The 18,218-nt window shown below is 40.9% G+C and overlaps 1 long non-coding RNA gene across 1 annotated transcript in view; it reads right to left on the bottom strand.

Annotated features, from left to right (window-relative positions):
- Window positions 1-18,218, bottom strand: part of LOC149123811 (uncharacterized) — a 175,763-nt gene that overhangs the window by 98,364 nt on the left and 59,181 nt on the right. The window contains exon 2 of the long non-coding RNA XR_016214181.1: window positions 11,176-11,231. This is a non-coding gene — a long non-coding RNA (uncharacterized LOC149123811). The remainder of the gene's footprint in view (window positions 1-11,175; window positions 11,232-18,218) is intronic.

Genomic DNA, 18,218 nt, shown 5'->3' with positions numbered 1-18,218 from the left:
CTGCAGCACAGGCTGACGCTGAGCGTACCTATGTGGCTTATCCCCGTAACACCCCAGGCAGGCAAGGGTACACGCTGACAGCCGCAGCTCCTGGGCTCACAGGCAGGCCCTTGTCTGCCCACCAGCCTCCGCCTGCCACACTCACTGTGCTTCTCTGAGTGAAACAAGAGGGTTTGAGGTGAAATGCTGTGACCCAGCGTCCTCACTCCCCCTTCTCTACACCACACACAAAAGCCCATAGACAGCACAGCTGTGTGGATCACAAAGCTCAGGCACACGTAATGAACAGGACCATCTGCAAAGCATAATGGCACCGAAGCCCCCGTGTCATCATCAGGAAGCCCCCGGAACATCTGTGAAGTCCATGTGATAAATGTGTGCATCTTAACTTGATTCTGAGAAAAGCAAACTCACTTAAATAAAAAGAGGCTTAATCACTTAAATAAAAAGTGGACAACTCCCAATGTTTATGTGATGTCTTCCAATATGAATTTCAGAGAAGAAATAATTTTAGGGAAATGTTTATTTTTTGAGTTCCCATTCTTTAAGTCATGTACTGTAAAGCAATGTTAAATTTTAGTCTTTATCCCCAGAGTCCCTGCCTATCATGTAGAATGTTTAAAAATGAGGCCTCAGGGGGTTCTGGGCCTCACAGGACTAATAAATGTTGGAATTAGGAATGTATTCTTGGTCCTCAGGTCCATTTATCATTGACAAATAAGTCTACCTTTTCATTGGCTTTTTTAAAGATTTATTAATTTATTTATTTAAAAGGCAGTTACATAGAGAGGCAGAGGCAGAGAGAGAGAGGTCTTCCATCTGCTGGTTCACTCCCTAAATGGTCTCAATGGCCAGAGCTGCACCAATCAAAAGCCAGAGCCAGGAGCTTCTTCCAGGTCTCCCACATGGGTTCAGGGGCCCAAGGACTTGGGCCATCTTCTACTGTCTTCCCAGGCCATAACAGACAGCTGGATCGGAAGTGGAGCAGCCAGGACGCAAACCAGCGCCCTATGAGATGCTGGCACTGAAGGCGGTGGCTTTACCAGCTGTGCCACAGCACCAGCTCCCTTTTCAATGGATTTTGCAACCAGCACCAAAATCAGAGAAGCTGATTTTGATATGATATGAAAGGATGGCAGGAAGACTGGAACAAACATTAAAACCATGTTAGCATTGCCTAATAACACCTTGAGAAATTATTTCACCTTGATATTTTCAGAACAGGTACATTCAATTTTAGCATTTTGCAACTGGCTTTCAGAAGAAAAATATATCAATTAGCCAGGTCTGACCTTTCAGGGGAGAAAATAGCAACTCCTTTTGAGAAAAATGGGAGTTGGAAACCTGGATTGCCAAGCAGGCTTTTCTCTGTGAACAGAAGAGACCTGTTATGCCTTGCCCACTCTGGGCTGAGCACAGTCTGTGGGGGAGATTATGAAAGCATTCCAACCAAGCAGGAGCCAGAACACAAATGCTTCTTGTGTAGTCCCCATCCTTGTCCTCAGTTGTAATGATTTGTGAATATAGAAACAAAGACTATGTTACATATTCCAATACAAAAGCACAAAGAACAAAGAGCACACTATTCCCTCGCAGATAAAAAAGTACAGTCTTAGAAAACATATATCCTCCCAGGAAAATAACTATTTGCAGTTGCTTACAAACATATAAATGATTGGCAATGTCAATAAGAGATGATAAGACTATACAATTGTATTTTTAAATAAGATTGTGACATTGTGAAAATAAATTGGGATACACAACCATCACAATTCAAAAATTAAAATTAAATTTCAAACAGCAAGAAATAGAATTAACATGGAAGAAACCAAGATGGTCAGTTCAGGACAAAGGAAAAAAATGTAAGGTGAAATAAATTAGAAAAAGAAGTATGAAAGTTAGGAAAAAGTACAGAGATCTGACCACAGATAAACAGTTTTCCTAACACTGGGAAGAAAAAATATATGGCAGGGATGAAAAACAAAAACAAAATTCAGTAAAGTGGGAATGGAGGGGAATTTCCTTAAATAAACATCACCTACCAAAAATCTGTAGCTAAAATCATATGTAACAAAGAGAAACTTAAAACTTTCCCACCAAGAATGTGAGTAAGTCAGAAAAAGTTGGCAGGCACCGCGGCTCAACAGGCTAATCCTCTGCCTGCGGCATCAGCACACCGGGTTCTAGTCCTGGTCAGGGTGCTGGCTTCTGTCCCAGTTGCTCCTCTTCCAGTCCAGCTCTCTGCTGTGGCCCGGGAGGGCAGTGGAGGATGGCCCAGGTCCTTGGGCCCTCCACCCGCATGGAGACCAGGAGAAGCACCTGGCTTCTGGTTTTGGATCAGCGCGGTGCGCCGGCCGCAGCGGCCACTGGGGGGTGAACCAACGGCAAAGGAAGACCTTTCTCTCTGTCTCTCTCTCTCTCTCACTGTCCACTCTGCCTGTCAAAAAAAAAAAAGAAAAAAAAAGAAAAAAAAAAAGAAAGAAAAAGTTTTGCCCTTCCTAGAATGTTGTAGAGTTGGAGTCACACAGTATTTAGCTTCTATATATTGGCTTCTTCCATTTAATGATATACAATTGAGGTTCCTCCCTGTCTTTCCATGCTTAATAATTCATCCCTTTAAAAAAAAAAAGACTTATTTTATTTATTTGAAAGACAGTTACAGAGAGAGGTAGAGACAGACAGAGATCTTCCATCTGCTGGTTCACTCCCTAAGTGGCCTCAACGGCCAGAGCTGCACAGATCCAAAACCAGGAGCCGGGAGCTTCTTCCCAGTCTCCCATGCACTGCAGGGACACAAGGACTTGGGCCATCTTCTACTGCTTTCCCAGGCCATAGCAGAGTTGGATTGGAAGTGGAGCAGCCAGGACTTGAACCAGTGCCCATATGGGATGCAGTGCAGCAGGCTGGGGCTTTAATCCATTGCACCACAGCGCCGGCCCCAACAGTTCATTTCTTTTTAACACTGAAGAATATTCCAGGGCAGGGGCAGCGTTGTGGTGCAGCAGATTGAGCCAGTGCTTGTGAGGCTAACATCCCACACAGAGTGCCAGTTTGAGTCCCGGCTGCTCTGCTTCTGATCTAGCTTCCTGCTAATGCACCTGGGAAGGCAGCAGACAATGGCTCAAGTGTTTGGGTCCCTGCCACTTAAGTGGGAGACCAGGGTGGAGCTCCTGGATTCTGGCTTCAGCCCAGTCCAGCCCAGTCCTGGCCATTGCTCCCATTTGGGGAATGAACCAGCAGGTAGTGAACTTGCCCATCACTTTGGCTTTCACATAAATAAATCAATAATTTTTTCCATAAAACAAAATATTCCATGGTCATCAAACTTCCTAAACTGAAACGCAAAGAAGAAAAAAGAATAAAAAAAAAGAATAAAATATCCAAGACCTACAGTGTAATCTGAAAAGATATAACAGACATGCAATTGAAATACTAGGAAGAAAACTAAAAAGAGCAACAAAAATATTTGAATGGCCAAGAACTTTCTTTTTTTATTAAAGATTTATTTTATTTATTTAAAGACAGTTACAGAGAGAGGGAGAGGATGAGAAAGAGGGATAGGGAGAGAGAGAGAGAGGTCTTCCATCTGCTGGTTCATTCCCCAGATGGTCGCAATGACCAGAGCTGGGCTAATCCAAAGCCAGGAGCCAGGAGCTTCTTCCTGTCTCCCACATGGCTGCAAGGGCCCAAGAACTTGGGCCAAAGCCAGGAGCCAGGAGCCAAAATCTTCTTCCTGTCTCCCATGTGGGTGCAAGGGTCCAAGGACTTGGGTCACCTTCCACTGCTTTCCCAGGCACATTAGCAGGGAGCTGGATCGGAAGTGGAGCAGCCGGAACTCAAACCAGCACCCATATGGGATTCTGGCACTGCAGGTGGTAGCTTTACCTGCTAAGCCACAGCACCAGCCCCCATGGTCAGGAACTTTCTAAAATTAATGGCATAAACCTCATCCAAGATCTTAGAAGCTCAGAGAACACCAAACAGGGAAAATACTCAAAAAACACACCCAGTTTCAAAAACACTACACCTATATATCATATTCAAGCTGTTGAAGACCAAGAACAAGAGAAAATCTTGAAAGAAACTAGATTAAGAAACCACATTACCTATAGATGAAAAATCATGAGATCATTCTCCTCATCAGAAACCATAAAATATTTAAACTATGAAAGAAAACATTCCACAGTCTTAGTATTCCATATCCAGAAAAATCATCCAACAAAATGAATGTTCCTGGGCATATACCCCAGAGAATTGGAAAGAAGTATTCAAATACATGCATGTTCATACCAGCACAGGTCACAATAGTCACAAGGGGGAAACAACCCAAGTGTCTATCAGTGTACAAATGGATAAACAAATTGTGATTCACACATACAATAGACGATTCTCCACCCATAAAATTCAATAAAGTCTTGATACTGGGTCCAATGTGAATGAACTTACAGGACATTATTGTGGGTAATACTGTACCTGGCCAGGAGTCTGCCTGCAGAACATTGAGAGAGCATGGCATGCCATGCCTCCCCAGGAAGGACCCCACAACCTGACTGCTGGCAGGTGGCAGGAGTCCCAGGCACTTTTCCCTCATGCTTGTTCCCTGTTAAAGGGCCCTGTAATTGCCAATCAGGCAAACAACTCCCGAGTGTGGCCCTGGTCCATTAGGGTTACCTAGAAAGCTATCCTAGCTATGTGACCTTCAAGCTGATTGGAGAAGCATAGCAGCACCATGTTCTATTCCGTAGAATTAGTGTTGCCCTGAATTAGTTACTGCCTGCCCTTTAAAAGGTGTGCTTGCTTGTTAATAAAGTGGACTTGTTCACCAAAACTTGTCTCTGGTGCTTCTCACCAAAGAATACCGCCACCCCAGCACCCTGGCAGTGCTCGGGTCTCGCGGGTCGAGACTGCACATTGTGCTACCTGAAAATAACCAGGCATTAAAGGCATCTGCATTTCAGTCCTCACTAGGGGACTTAGTTCTTCATTAGGTTCCTCTGTCTCAGCCTTAGTAGGGGCTGCCCCTTACATTGCTTTAATACTAACTAATCGATCCCTCATAACTAATCCTCTGTCATAGCTACTAATTCCTAATATCAAACATTTCCTTTTCAAATTACTCTGTAGAAATTTTTTCCTGGGTGGACACTGGTCGATACACCATCCAGTGTTATTTCTTTGCAGCATGAGGTCTTTCATTAGTATTTCTAGGTCTACTAACAAATTTGTTTTTCATTTTTGTTTATCTAAAAATGTCTTTATTTTGTCCCTCCTTTTTTTCTCTTCAAGGATAGTTTTGTTGAACATGAAATTCTTGATTAACAATTATTTTTTTCTTTTTTGTCAATTTAAATATGACTTTCTGATGTATTATGGGCTATTGTTGATAAATAAGCATTTAACATTTTGATTTTGCTTTTCATGTAATGTATCATTTTTATCTCAGAGCTTTAAAAGCTTTTTTGAAAAAACTTCAATTGTAACTTATTAAAGAATAATTTCATATTCATGGATTTCTAGGTGAAGTTTTGGTCTATGTCCACATGATATAAAATTGTAATCAAGCCAACACATCCATCAGCTCACCAATTGATCACTTTTCCACAGTGAGAACATTAGAGATCCATTTTAGCAAGTTAAAAATATATATTTACTATTAATTGTGTTCACCATGCAATGCAATTGATTGCCAAAACTTATTCCTACAACCTAAATTGAACTTTGTACCCTTTGATCAACATCTTCCCTTTCCCCACCCTTTCTGCTAACCCCACGCTGCTGACAAATACCTTTCTGCTTTTCTATTTCTTCTGCACAGCAAAGAAAAAAAAATAATACAAAAGAGACAACTTATGGACTGGGAGAAAATATTTGAAAACCATAAATCCTGTAAGAGAGGTTAGTATTCAGCTACAAATGACTAAAGATACTCAATCTCAAAAAAAAAAAAAAAAAAAAAAAAAAAAAAAAAAAACAAATAACACAATAAAAATTGGCAAAAGATCTGAACATACATTTCTTTAAAGAAGAGACATGAATGATCAGCAGGTATTTGAAAAATGTCCAACATCCCTAATCATCAAGGAAATGGAAATTAAAACCACAACAAGACATAACTCACACCTGTTGGAATGGCTATTGTCACAAAGGTGAATGATAGCAGTTACTGGTAAAGGATGTGGAGAAAGGAGAATGCTTACGCATCCATGTGGGGATTTTAGAAAATAGTACAGCAGTTCCTCAAAAAACTAAAAACAGAATTACCATAGATCCAGTCATCCTACTTCTTGGTATGTATCCAAAGGAACTGGAATCAGCGATATCTGCACCATATTCATTCCAGCATCATTCATAACAACCATGATAGGAAAGCAGCCTGAGTGTACAGTAGTGGATGAGTGAACAAGCAAACAGCATAGATTCACAGTGGGATCCAGTCATGGAAGGAAATTTTGTCAAATGTACATGGAAATAGAGAGCCTTGTGTGAAGTGAAAATAACTAGGTACTGAAGACTAACTACTGTATGTTCTTACATGTGAAGTCAAAAAAATGATTTCTCCTTAGGCAGTGTGACGATTGTATTAGTAGCTGTAGTTTCCTTTTTGTTCATCCTATTTGAGGTTTATTCAGCTTCTTGAAATTGTGATTTCAAGATTTTTACCAAACTCAGGGCAATGTTAGTCACTATTTCTCCAAATCTTTTTCTGCCCCACGGGGTGCTGGGAAGTTTGGCATTGTGCTACCTATCTCTGAGGCACTAATTTGCCTAACTAACCTCAAGTGTGAATGCTGTGTCCCTCTGGCAGGGCAGCCCTTGCTGTCTCAGCTAAATATTTTTGTGTACTCCTTAGGGATAGCCATTGGTTCCATATAGCTTAATGGACAGAAGTTACTCTAAAATACCTGAAGACTGTACATTTTTACCTTCTGATGCCTGATTTACTCAGAAAGGCATTCAAAGTTCTGGCCTGGGGGCTTGGCCAGGAGGTTGGGCCACAGCAGGATTCTGGGCTACTCAGCCAACACAAAGAGCTGTGGAGCCTCTGCACATTGAAAGCAGCCAGACATGGAAGCTCCACTGGGTGCTACGTTCTCTGGGCCACCTGGCCTGGCCACCTGGCCTGGTGTGTCTGTCCAAGCTTCACTTCTTCAGACAGTGCCAGATGCTCTGAGGAATTCTAACAGTACCGTGGTGGACAAATTAGAGTCCACATTTGAGGTTTGCTTTGCTTTCCTGATTAGTCTGGACTATGCCAATGACACCAAATAGGAAGAAATTAGAACCAGTGGTGACCAGTGTACCCAGAAGTTTGTAGATATTGCAAGACACAATGTTGTTTCCTACAAAAAGACTGCAGATGTCTATTAGAAACCAGAGTGAGTTATCAAAGAGAACATTCCAGAACAAAGGGATGGACCGCTGTGGAAGACCCACTGGCCCAGAATATTTGACAAAGCTGAGGTGTTGGCAGCAGGTGCTGGAGCACACAGATGTGCAGCACGAATAGCAGCTGAAATCCCGTCTGCTAATATTCCTGTCGTAGGAGTGGTCTGACATCCGGGAAGCCTTGTCCAGACAGTTCTACCACACATCCCTCCTATGAACCTTGCATGTTGGAAGAACTCTTTGCCAGAGAATGTGACAATTTTAATTTTATGTTCCCACCTAAAATTCTCTCTCTATTCTAATTAGATATTAATTTTTGAATATTTTATAAAATGTCTATAGCTATAATAAACAAATTAAATTTTTTGCCTTTAGCAAAGCTGAAACAGTATGACGCCACTGACATATTCTTTCTTATCTTTGGTTGGTTTTCGGTACTTTTATTTTGTGTGACTTTTTATCTTTATGTTTGCAACTGTTAGATTTGTTTATATGATCTTAGGGACAATAGTCAGAGAATCTGGGGACAAGGATTTTGGCTATATGCCTGTTAGGATAATTACTCCTTCAGTGACAGCTTAGAAAACAATTCACATTTGCAATGTTTAAAGATTATAAACTTCCTCAAGAAGAGGAATCTAAGGCAATGATGTCTACAACACTTCCAGAACATTGCAGGATACAGGTCAGAAGAGGGTTAAAATACCCAAAATACCCTAGGTTAATTGGTAATATTGTAGGGGGGGCCCTTAAGTTGATGCCCACTTTTATTGTGGTGCTTATATTTCTGTGATGTTTGCTTACTTTTTGAGGGAGAATGTAGAGGAGCAGTGAGACACTGGATTTGAGAAGCTTTGTAGCAGTGAATCAGGGTAAGTAATGCGCAGACCCTGTTCTGAGTAGCATGACAGCTGGGGCAAGTAAGGTACAAGGAGTTAAGAGCTTCTTCTTTAGTTTGGGTTGTGCTTGGTTGCATTAATTGTGTCTTACTTTTTTGGAGCAGAGATAGTTTTCATTAAGAATGGTTCTGTCTTGTGGATTTGACTACAAGAAGTGGCCTGGGGGCTTGGCCAGGAGGCTGGGCCACAGCAGGATCTGGGCTACTCAGCCAACACAAAGAGCTGTGGAGCCTCTGCCCTAGAGGGGATATTGCTTTCCTTTCTCTGTTTTATATCATCTCTCATTGGGGATTACACCTCTTCACCCAGAAAGTATGCTCTTCCACATTCTTAACAGTCAGTACTGTGTGGCCCAGGGTCTTTGCCCAGTTTGTCCTTCCCAGGCTTGGAAGCTTACTGATATCTACTCATTTTCCTGGTCTGGCTGCAATGGTCTAGGTTGGGCCAGGCCAAAGCCAGAAGCCCAGAGATCCATCTGGGTCTCCCACATGGGTGGCAGGGGCCATCTTCCACTGCTTTCCCAGGAGCATAAGCAGGAAGCTAGATCAGAAGCAAAGCAGCCAGGATGGGAACCAGCACCCATGTGAGATGTGGGTGTTGCTGTTGGCAGCTTAATCCACTGCACCATAATGCTGGCCCCATATAGACATTTATTTGTATAATGTCTATAAACCCTAGAGTGTCAACCACAGACAAGAAGTCTTGTCAGTTTTGTTCATTGATATACTCACACCTCTTCTTGAAAAACAGACCTAATTAAGGCGATTTGCCTACTGGATATGACCGTCCCTGGAGTGGATTCATCTCCTCTTGGCTGTCTCCTGGGTAATGTTCACGACTGCAGAGGTGGGTTATACAGGTCTTACTGGACACTAGAGATTCCATCCGGAACATTCCTAGGCAGCAGTATTTCCTTTCTTCTAATAGCAAACTCTTGCAGGCTGGTTCACAGCACAGGCAAGAGGTCAAGGCAAGTCCCACAGAGTCACCTGGATTGCACTGTTGGTTCGACAGGGTTTTGGTTCATGGGGACCATGCTGAACTGCTTGTTTATGCTGCTTTCTGAGACTCCCTAAAGTGTTGCACACAGGTTAAGAATGTCCTTGTCTGATTCACACGTGGTGTTTTCCAACAAAAGCTCTGAGTATGAGCAGGAGGGAACTAAATAAATGGTAAAGTTACAGCTGCTGAGATGGAAAAACCAATTTTGTGACTGTGGAGGAGGCACAAAAATCCTGGCAGCCAATAGGGGCACACCTAAGACCCCTGCACCACACAAGTTTAAAGACAACAGCATGACATTGTTAAGTACCAAAAAGAAGAAACCTGTCAACTCAGAACACTATAGCCAGGAAAAATTATCCTTTTTTCAACATCTTCAGTAACTTTATCATTATCTTAACTGATGGCAGCATTCAGAATTTAAAACATCTAAGCAATACGTCATTATAGCTTATCAGTGTTATTTTTGGTTGCATGACTTTTCCTGAGGCAAGAAGAAAATGTAAATACATCAGACCACAGCTGTAAAATTTTGTCTCAGTATTTGTTTCAGTGTTGCTTATAGAGCCGCATAATGCAGTTTTCCCTTCAAAAGTGGTATTCTGCTTTTTGTGACTGATGATCAAGGCATCAGGGTTTAAAACTCTGAACACAAACAAATGTTTGGGCTAAGGAGAAGTTAACCAACAGAGGGTAGTGCATCATCATGTTTCTTCTATGACTTGTATGACTCTTATCCAGAGAAAATGAATGAATTATAGCAGTGTTACTGGTGATAAATATTCTATTTGTTTTGAGAGGTTGAGAAAAATGTTTGTGTTATTTACTCAAGCCTGCCAAAACTCAGGCAATATTGAAGAGATCTGCTTTTCAGCTTTTTACCCATCTCTGTGCCCTACTCTCTGACAAGTAGTGCTACTCTAGGGCCACAATGCAAAGATTTTAATGTCCCATTAATGATTCTGTGCAATATGCACTTTGTGATATGTTTTCTTGGCCACCTGGCCTGGCCACCTGGCCTGGTGTGTCTGTCCAAGCTTCACTTCTTCAGACAGTGCCAGATGCTCTGAGGAATTCTAACAGTACCGTGGTGGACAAATTAGAGTCCACATTTGAGGTTTGCTTTGCTTTCCTGATTAGTCTGGACTATGCCAATGACACCAAATAGGAAGAAATTAGAACCAGTGGTGACCAGTGTACCCAGAAGTTTGTAGATATTGCAAGACACAATGTTGTTTCCTACAAAAAGACTGCAGATGTCTATTAGAAACCAGAGTGAGTTATCAAAGAGAACATTCCAGAACAAAGGGATGGACCGCTGTGGAAGACCCACTGGCCAAGAAGCATTTGACAAAGCTAAGGTGTTGGCAGCAGCATGAAGAGCAGCTGAAATCCTGTCTGCTAATATTCCTGTCCATAGGAGTAGTCTGACGTCTGAGGAAGTCAGATGGGGAGTGAACCAGCAGATGGAAGACCTCTCTTTCTCTCTCTCCCTCTCTCTATATGTAACTCTGCCTCTCAAATAAATGAATACATTTTAAAATAAATGAAATAGACGGGAAAGTTTAAAAACAGACTTGGTGAGGCAGAAGAAAGAATGTCCAATTTAGAACACAAATACTTGGAAGTCTCTCAGACAAGAAAAGAAGAAAAAATTAGAAAAATTGAAAAGAGTGTTCAAGATATGTAGGGTACTATCAAGCTATCAAATATACTTGTCTTAGGAGTTCCAGAAGATGTGGAAAGAATAGATTAGAAGGCAGGAAACCCATAGAACTAATGGAAATGATCAGAAAAGAGCTTTACTGTGACACATTATAGTCAAACTTTCAACAGTACAGCATAAAGAAAAGATTTTAAAACGTGCACAAGAGAAATTACACATTACCTTCAGAGGATCTCCAATTAGACTGACAGCTGATTTCTCATCAGAAATCCTACAGGCTAGGAAAGAATGAAGAGACACAGTAAGAGTTCTAAAAGAAAAAAATCTGTCAAACCAGAATACTGTACACCCAAATTTCTCATTTATAAATGAAAGCAACATAAAGACCTACCAAGACAAACAAAAATTTAAGGAATTTGTCACCACTAGTCCAGCCTTGCAAATCAAACTTAAGGATGTCATACACACAGGAACAGAGAGATAGTCACCATCATGAAATAATGTGACAGCAGAAAATCTCTGAAAAAGTACAAAGCAATTCCAAAGCAAGAAAAAGGGATGGGGCCGGTGCCATGGCTAACTTGGGTAATCTTCCACCTGCGGTGCCGACATCCCATATGGGTGCCAGGTTCTAGTCCTGGTTACTCCTCTTCCAGTCCAGCTCTCTGCTGTGGCCCCAGAGGGCAGTAGAGGATGGCCCAAGTGCTTGGGCCCCTACACCTGCATGGGAGACCAGGAAGAAGCACCTGGCTCCTGGCTTTAGATTGGCGCAGCGCCGGCCGTAGCAGCCATTTTGGGGGGTGAACCAACGGAAGGAAGACCTTTCTCTCTGTCTCTCTCTTTCTCACTGTGTGTAACTCTACCTGTCAAATAAATTTTTAAAAATCCATTAAAAAAAGAAAAAGGGAAAAAATGGAAAAATGGCAGGACAAAGTCATTACTTATCAATAATAACCTTGAATGTAAATTACCTAATTTCTTCAATTGCAAGATACAGACTGGCAGAATGGATTAAAAAACAAGACTCATCTATTTGCTATCTATAAGAAACACACACACACACACACACACACACACACACGGGGCCGGCGCCGTGGCTCACTTGGTTAATCCTCTGGCTGCAGTGCCGGCATCCCATATGAGTACAGGGTTCTAGTCCCGGTTGCTCCTCTTCTAGTCCAGCTCTCTGCTGTGGCCCGGGAAGGCAGTGGAGGATGGCCCAAGTGCTTGGGCCCTGCACCCGCATGGGAGACCAGGAGGAAGCACATGGCTCCTGGCTTAGGATTGGCGTAGCTCTGGCCTTAACGGCCATTTGGGGAGTGAACCAACGGAAGAAAGACCTTTCTCTCTGTATCTCTCTTTCACCGTCTAACTCTGTCAAATAAAAAAAAAATTAAAAAAAAAAAAAACACCCCACCAAAAAAGTTAAACACAGACTGAAAGTGAAAGCATGGAAACATATTCCATGCAAACAGAAAGCAAAAATGAGATATTGTGGTCATCTTAATATCAGACAAAATAGACTTTAACACAAAAACTGTTACTAACTAATAGAATAAAAAAGGGAGAGAACGATCCAACATGGGAAGCGGGATACACAGCAGACTCATAGAATGGCAGATGTCCTAAATAGCACTCTGGCCTCAAAATCAGCCCTTAAGTCATTTGGATCTGGCTGAAGAGCCCATTAGAGTATTTTAGGCATGGAAAGCCAAGACACTCTGAAAAAAAAAAAAGAAGAAGAAGACCTAAATGAAAGATCTCTGCGAGTGAGATCCCAGTGGAAAGAACGGGGCCATCAAAGAAGGAGGTACCTCTCTCTGAAGGGAGGAGAGAACTTCCACTTTGACTATGACCCTGTCGGAAAAAGATCGAAGTTGGCGAACTCAAAAGGCTTCCATAGCCTTGGGAACTCATGACAAGAGCCTAGGGAGATTACTGACGCCATAAACAAGAGTGTCAAATTGTTAAGTCAGCAACAGGAGTCACCGTGTACTTACTTCTCATGTGGGATCTGTCCTTAATGTGTTGTCCAATGTGAAATAATGCTATAACTAGTACTGAAACAGTATTTTACACTTTGTGTTTCTGTGTGGGTGCAAACTGATGAAATCTTTACTTAATATATACTAAATCGATCTTCTGTATATAAAGATAATTGAAAATGAATCTTGATGTGAATGGAATGGGAGAGGGAGAGGGAGATGGGAGGGGTGCGAGTGGGAGGGAAATTATGGGGGGGAAGCCATTGTAATCCATAAACTGTACTTTGGAAATTTATATTTACTAAATAAAAGTTTAAAAAAGGCATTATATTATGATTAAGGGACAAATTCAACAGGAGGATATGACTATAGTAAATGTATATACCCCAATTCCAGGGTACTTGCCTATTTAAAACAAATGTTACTGGATCTAAAGGGAGACACAGGCTCCCATACAATAATAATAGGGGACTTCAACATCACACTTTCATCAATGGACAGATCAATTAGACAAAACAGCAACAAACAACAGAGTTTATCTACACTATGAACCAAATGGACCTAGTTGATTTCAGCAGAATATTTCATCCCACACCTGTAGAATTTCTCATCACTGAAAAAAAAAAGCTTTCTCTAGCATATACCATAGGCTAGGCCATAAAGCAAGTCTCAAAAAATTTAAAAAAAATGAAATCATACCATATATCTTTAGAAATGAAACTGGAAATTAACAATTTAAGACACTGTAGAAAATATGTAAACACATGGAGACTAACAATGTGCTGCTGAATGAATGGTGGATCATAGAAGAAGTGAAAAGGGAAATAAAAAATTCTGAGAAATGCAGGAAAATGACAACCCAACATAACAGAAGCAGTGTTGAAGGAAGTTTATAGCAATTAATGCCTACATTAAGAAACTGGAGGGGCTTGCGCTGTGGTGCAGCAGGTTAACGCCCTAGCCTGAAGTGTCAGCATCCCATATGGGCACTGGTTCGAGACCCTGCTGCTGCACTTCTGATCCAGCTCTCTGCTATGGCCTGGGAAAGCAGTAGAAGATGGTACAAGTCCTTGGGCCCCTGCACCTGTGTGGGAGACCTGGAAGAAGCTTCTGGTTCCTGGCTTCAGATCGGTGCAGTTTGGCCACTGCAGCCAGCTGGGGAGTGAAACATCAGATGGAAGGCCTCTCTCTCTCTCTCTCTTTCTCTCTCTCTCTGCCTCTCCTCTCTCTGTGTAACAACTCAAGAATTGCTAGAACATATGCAAACACATGGAGACTGAACAACATGCTCCTAAAGAAATTTAAGAAATCAAAATAGAAATAAAAAAATTTCTGGAAACAAATGAAGGTGACAATACAACATATTAAAACTTATGGGATACAGCAAAAACAGCATTAAGAGGAAACTTTATAGCAATTGGTTCCTACATCAAGAAATTGAAAAGATACCAAATAAATGAGCTGTCAATGCATCTCAAGGACCTAAAAGAACAATAGCAAGTCAAACCCAAAACTAGTAGAAGAAATAATTAAAATTAGAGAAGAAATAGTCAAAATTGAAACTTAAAAAATGATACAAAAAATCAGTGAGATAAAGAGCTAATTTTTTAAAAACTAAATAAAACAGATACCCCATTGGCACAGCCAGACAAAAAAAAAAGAGAGAAGACCCAAATCAACAAAATCAGAGATGAAAAAGTAAATGAAACAACATAAAACACAAAAATAAAAAGAATCATCAGGAATTACTACAAAGAGATGTATGGGGAAAAAATGTGAAACTTAGAAGAAATGGACAGATTCCTAGACACATAAAATCTACAAAAATAGAGTAATGAAGACATAGAGAACTTAAACAGACTAATAACCAAGATGGAGTTTGAATTAGTAATAAATACCCTCCCAACAAAGAAGAGTCCAGGACCGGGTGGCTTCACTGCTGAATTCTACCAGACATTTAAAGAAGAACTAACTCCAATTCTTCTCAAGCTATTCAAAACAATTGAAAGGGATAGGAACCTCCCAAACTCCTTCTATGAAGCCTCCATTACCTTAATTCCTAATTTAGAAAAAGATGCAACAGAGAAAGAGAACAATAGACCAATATGCCTGATGAACATAGATGCAAAATTCCTCAATAAAATATTAGCCAGTTGAATCCAGCAACACATCAGAAAGATCATTCACCCAGACCAAGTGGGATTTATCTCTGGTATGCAGGGATGATTCAACATTCGCAAAGCAATCAGTGTGATACGTCACATTAACAAACTGAAGTAGGCCGCGCCGCGGCTCAATAGGCTAATCCTCCGCCTGCAGCGCCAGCACACCGGGTTCTAGTCCCGGTCGGGGCACTGGATTCTGTCCCAGTTGCCCCTCTTCCAGGCCAGCTCTCTGCTGTGGCCCAGGAGGGCAGTGGAGGATGGCCCAAGTGCTTGGGCCCTGCACCCCATGGGAGACCAGGAGAAGCACCCGGCTCCTACCTTTGGATCAGCGTGGTGCGCCAGCCGCAGCACGCTGTCTGCGGCAGCCATTGGAGGGTGAACCAATGGTAAAAGGAAGACCTTTCTCTCTATCTCTCTCTCACACTGTCCACTCTGCCTGTCAAAAAAAAAAAAAAAAAACTGAAGAACAAAAACCATATGGTTGCAGATGAATAGATGCAGAGAAAGCATTTGATAAAATACAGAATCTTCTCATGATGAAAGCCTAGGCAAATTGGATATAGAAGGAACATTCCTCAACACAGTCAAGGCAATCTGACAAACCCATGGCCAATATCCTATTGAATGGGAAAATGCTGGAAGCATTCCCTCTAAGATCTGGAATCAGACAAGGATACCCACTCTCACCATTGCTATTTAACATGGTACTAGAAGTTTTAGCCAGAGCCAATAGGCAAGAAAAAGAAATCAAAGGAATACAAATTGGAAAGGAGAAAATCAAGCTATCCCTATTTGCAGATGACATGATCTTAAATATACGGGATCAAAAAGCTCCACTGAAAAATTATTGAAACTCATATAGAGTTTGGTAAAGTGGCAGGATATAAAATCAACACAGAAAAATCAAATCCTTTGTATACACGAACAATGCCATGGTTGAGAAAGAATTAAGATGAGTTCCATTCACAATAGCTCTAAAAAGAATCAAATGTCTTAGAATAAATTTACCCAAGGATGTCAAAGATCTATACAATGAAAATTACAAAAAAACTAAAGAAAGAAATAGAGAATGACATTTAAAAAAAAGGGAAAAACCTTCCATGTTCATGGATTGGAAGAATCAACATCATAAAAATGTCCATACTACCAAAAGCAATTTACAGATTCAATGTGATCCCAATCCAAATACCAACAGCATTCTTTACAGATCTAGAAAAAAGTAATGCTAGAATTCATATGGAAACATGAGAGACTCCAAATAGCTAAAGCAATCTTGTACAACAAAAACAAAGCTGGATGCATCACAATTCCTGATTTCAAGACATACTACAGGGCAGTTATAATCAAAACAGCTTGGTACTGGCACAAAAACCGATTTGTAGATAAATGGAACAGAATAGAAACTCCAGAAATCAATCCATGCATCTACAACCAACTTATTTTTGACAAAGGGACTAAAATCAATTGCTGGATCAAGGACAGCCTCTTAAACAAATGGTGCTGGGACCCTTCTCTTCTTTTCCCTGGCCTCTTGCCAGAAGGGGGCTTGCTATAGCCCTGCACCTCCAGGGTGCGTGGCCTTCAGTCCACCTGCCCTAGGCTTCCTGGCTTAGATACTCCTCCACGTGGCTGGTTCCTGGTGCTCAGTATGAACCAGATTTACCTCTCATTCTCTCTCTCTCTCTCTCTCTCTCTCTCTCTCTTAGATAAAGCTCTCACTCTTCTATGCATCTTTCTTACTAAATAAAGCCTAAAATGTAAAAAAAATGGTGCTGGGAAAACTGGATCTTCGTATGCAGAAATATGAAACTATACTCCTACCTTACACCTTACACAAAAAATCCACTCAAAATGGACTAAAGACCTAAATATATGTCCTGATACTATCAAATTATTAGAGAGCATAGGGGTAACTTTGAAAGACACTGGCATAGGCAAAGACTTCTTGGAAAAGACCCCAGAGGCATAGGCAATCAAAACCAAAATTGACAAATGGGACTACATCAAGCAGAGAATCTTCTGCAATGCAAAAGAAACAATCAACAAAGTGAAGAGGCAACCCACAGAATGGGAAAAAATATTTGCAAACTGCACAACTGACAAAGGATTAATAGCCAGAATTTATAAAGAGCTCAAGAAATTCAACAACAACAAAACAATCCAGTTAAGAAATGGGCAAAAGACTTGAATAGGCATTTTTCAAGAAAGGAAATTCAAATGGCCAACAGACACGTCAGAAAATGCTGAGGATCACTAGACATCAGAGAAATGCAAATCAAAACCACAATGAGATTTTGCCTCACTCCAGTTAGAATGAACCACATACAGAAATCAACAACAAATTCTGACGATGATGTTGGGAAAGAGGTACCCTGATACACTGTTGGTGGAGATGTAAACTGGTGCAACCACCGTTGAACACAGTATGAAGATACCTCAGAAACCTGAATATAGACCTACCATACTACCCAGCCATCCCACTCCCAGGAATTTACCCAAACCAAAAAAAATTAGTATATGAAAGAGTTATCTGTACCTCCGTGTTCATTGCAGCATAATTCACAATAGCTAAGATATGGAATTAACCAAGATGTCTATCAACTGATGACTGGATAAAGAAACTATGGTATATTTACACTATGGAGTATTACTCAACTGTAAGAAAAAATGGAATCCTGTCTCTTGCAACAAAATGATCACAACTAGAAACCATTATGCTGAGTGAAATAAGCCAGTCCCAAAAGACAGATATCATGTTTTTAATGATCAGAGGTAATGAATAGAGTACCTGAAATATAAAGTATTGAAATAAAATAAACATTTTAAACAGTGATGATGGTTTGTAGCCCTTGTCTCTTCTGTTAAGGGAAGAGTGTTTTGTTTTTCTTTGCTTTGTTTTCTCTACATACTATTGGTGAACTCTTTTACTTAGGGCAGCATTAACTATATGATCATTAAGTGTATTTTAAAAATCATTGTGGAAATTGAGAGTGGGAATATGAGGGGAAGAGGGAAGAAGCTTTAAATAAGCTATGGAATTGACTCAGATGTCCATCAACTGATAACTGGTTGAAGAAAATGTGATATTCACACACACAAACACATACACACACAC

This window comes from Oryctolagus cuniculus, chromosome 10, assembly GCF_051225735.1.
Source record: "Oryctolagus cuniculus isolate XC-2025 breed Fujian yellow rabbit chromosome 10, ASM5122573v1, whole genome shotgun sequence".
NCBI classification, from domain to species: domain Eukaryota; kingdom Metazoa; phylum Chordata; class Mammalia; order Lagomorpha; family Leporidae; genus Oryctolagus; species Oryctolagus cuniculus.
Note: the sequence above shows the minus strand (reverse complement) of the source record. Positions and strands in the feature narration are given on the sequence as shown.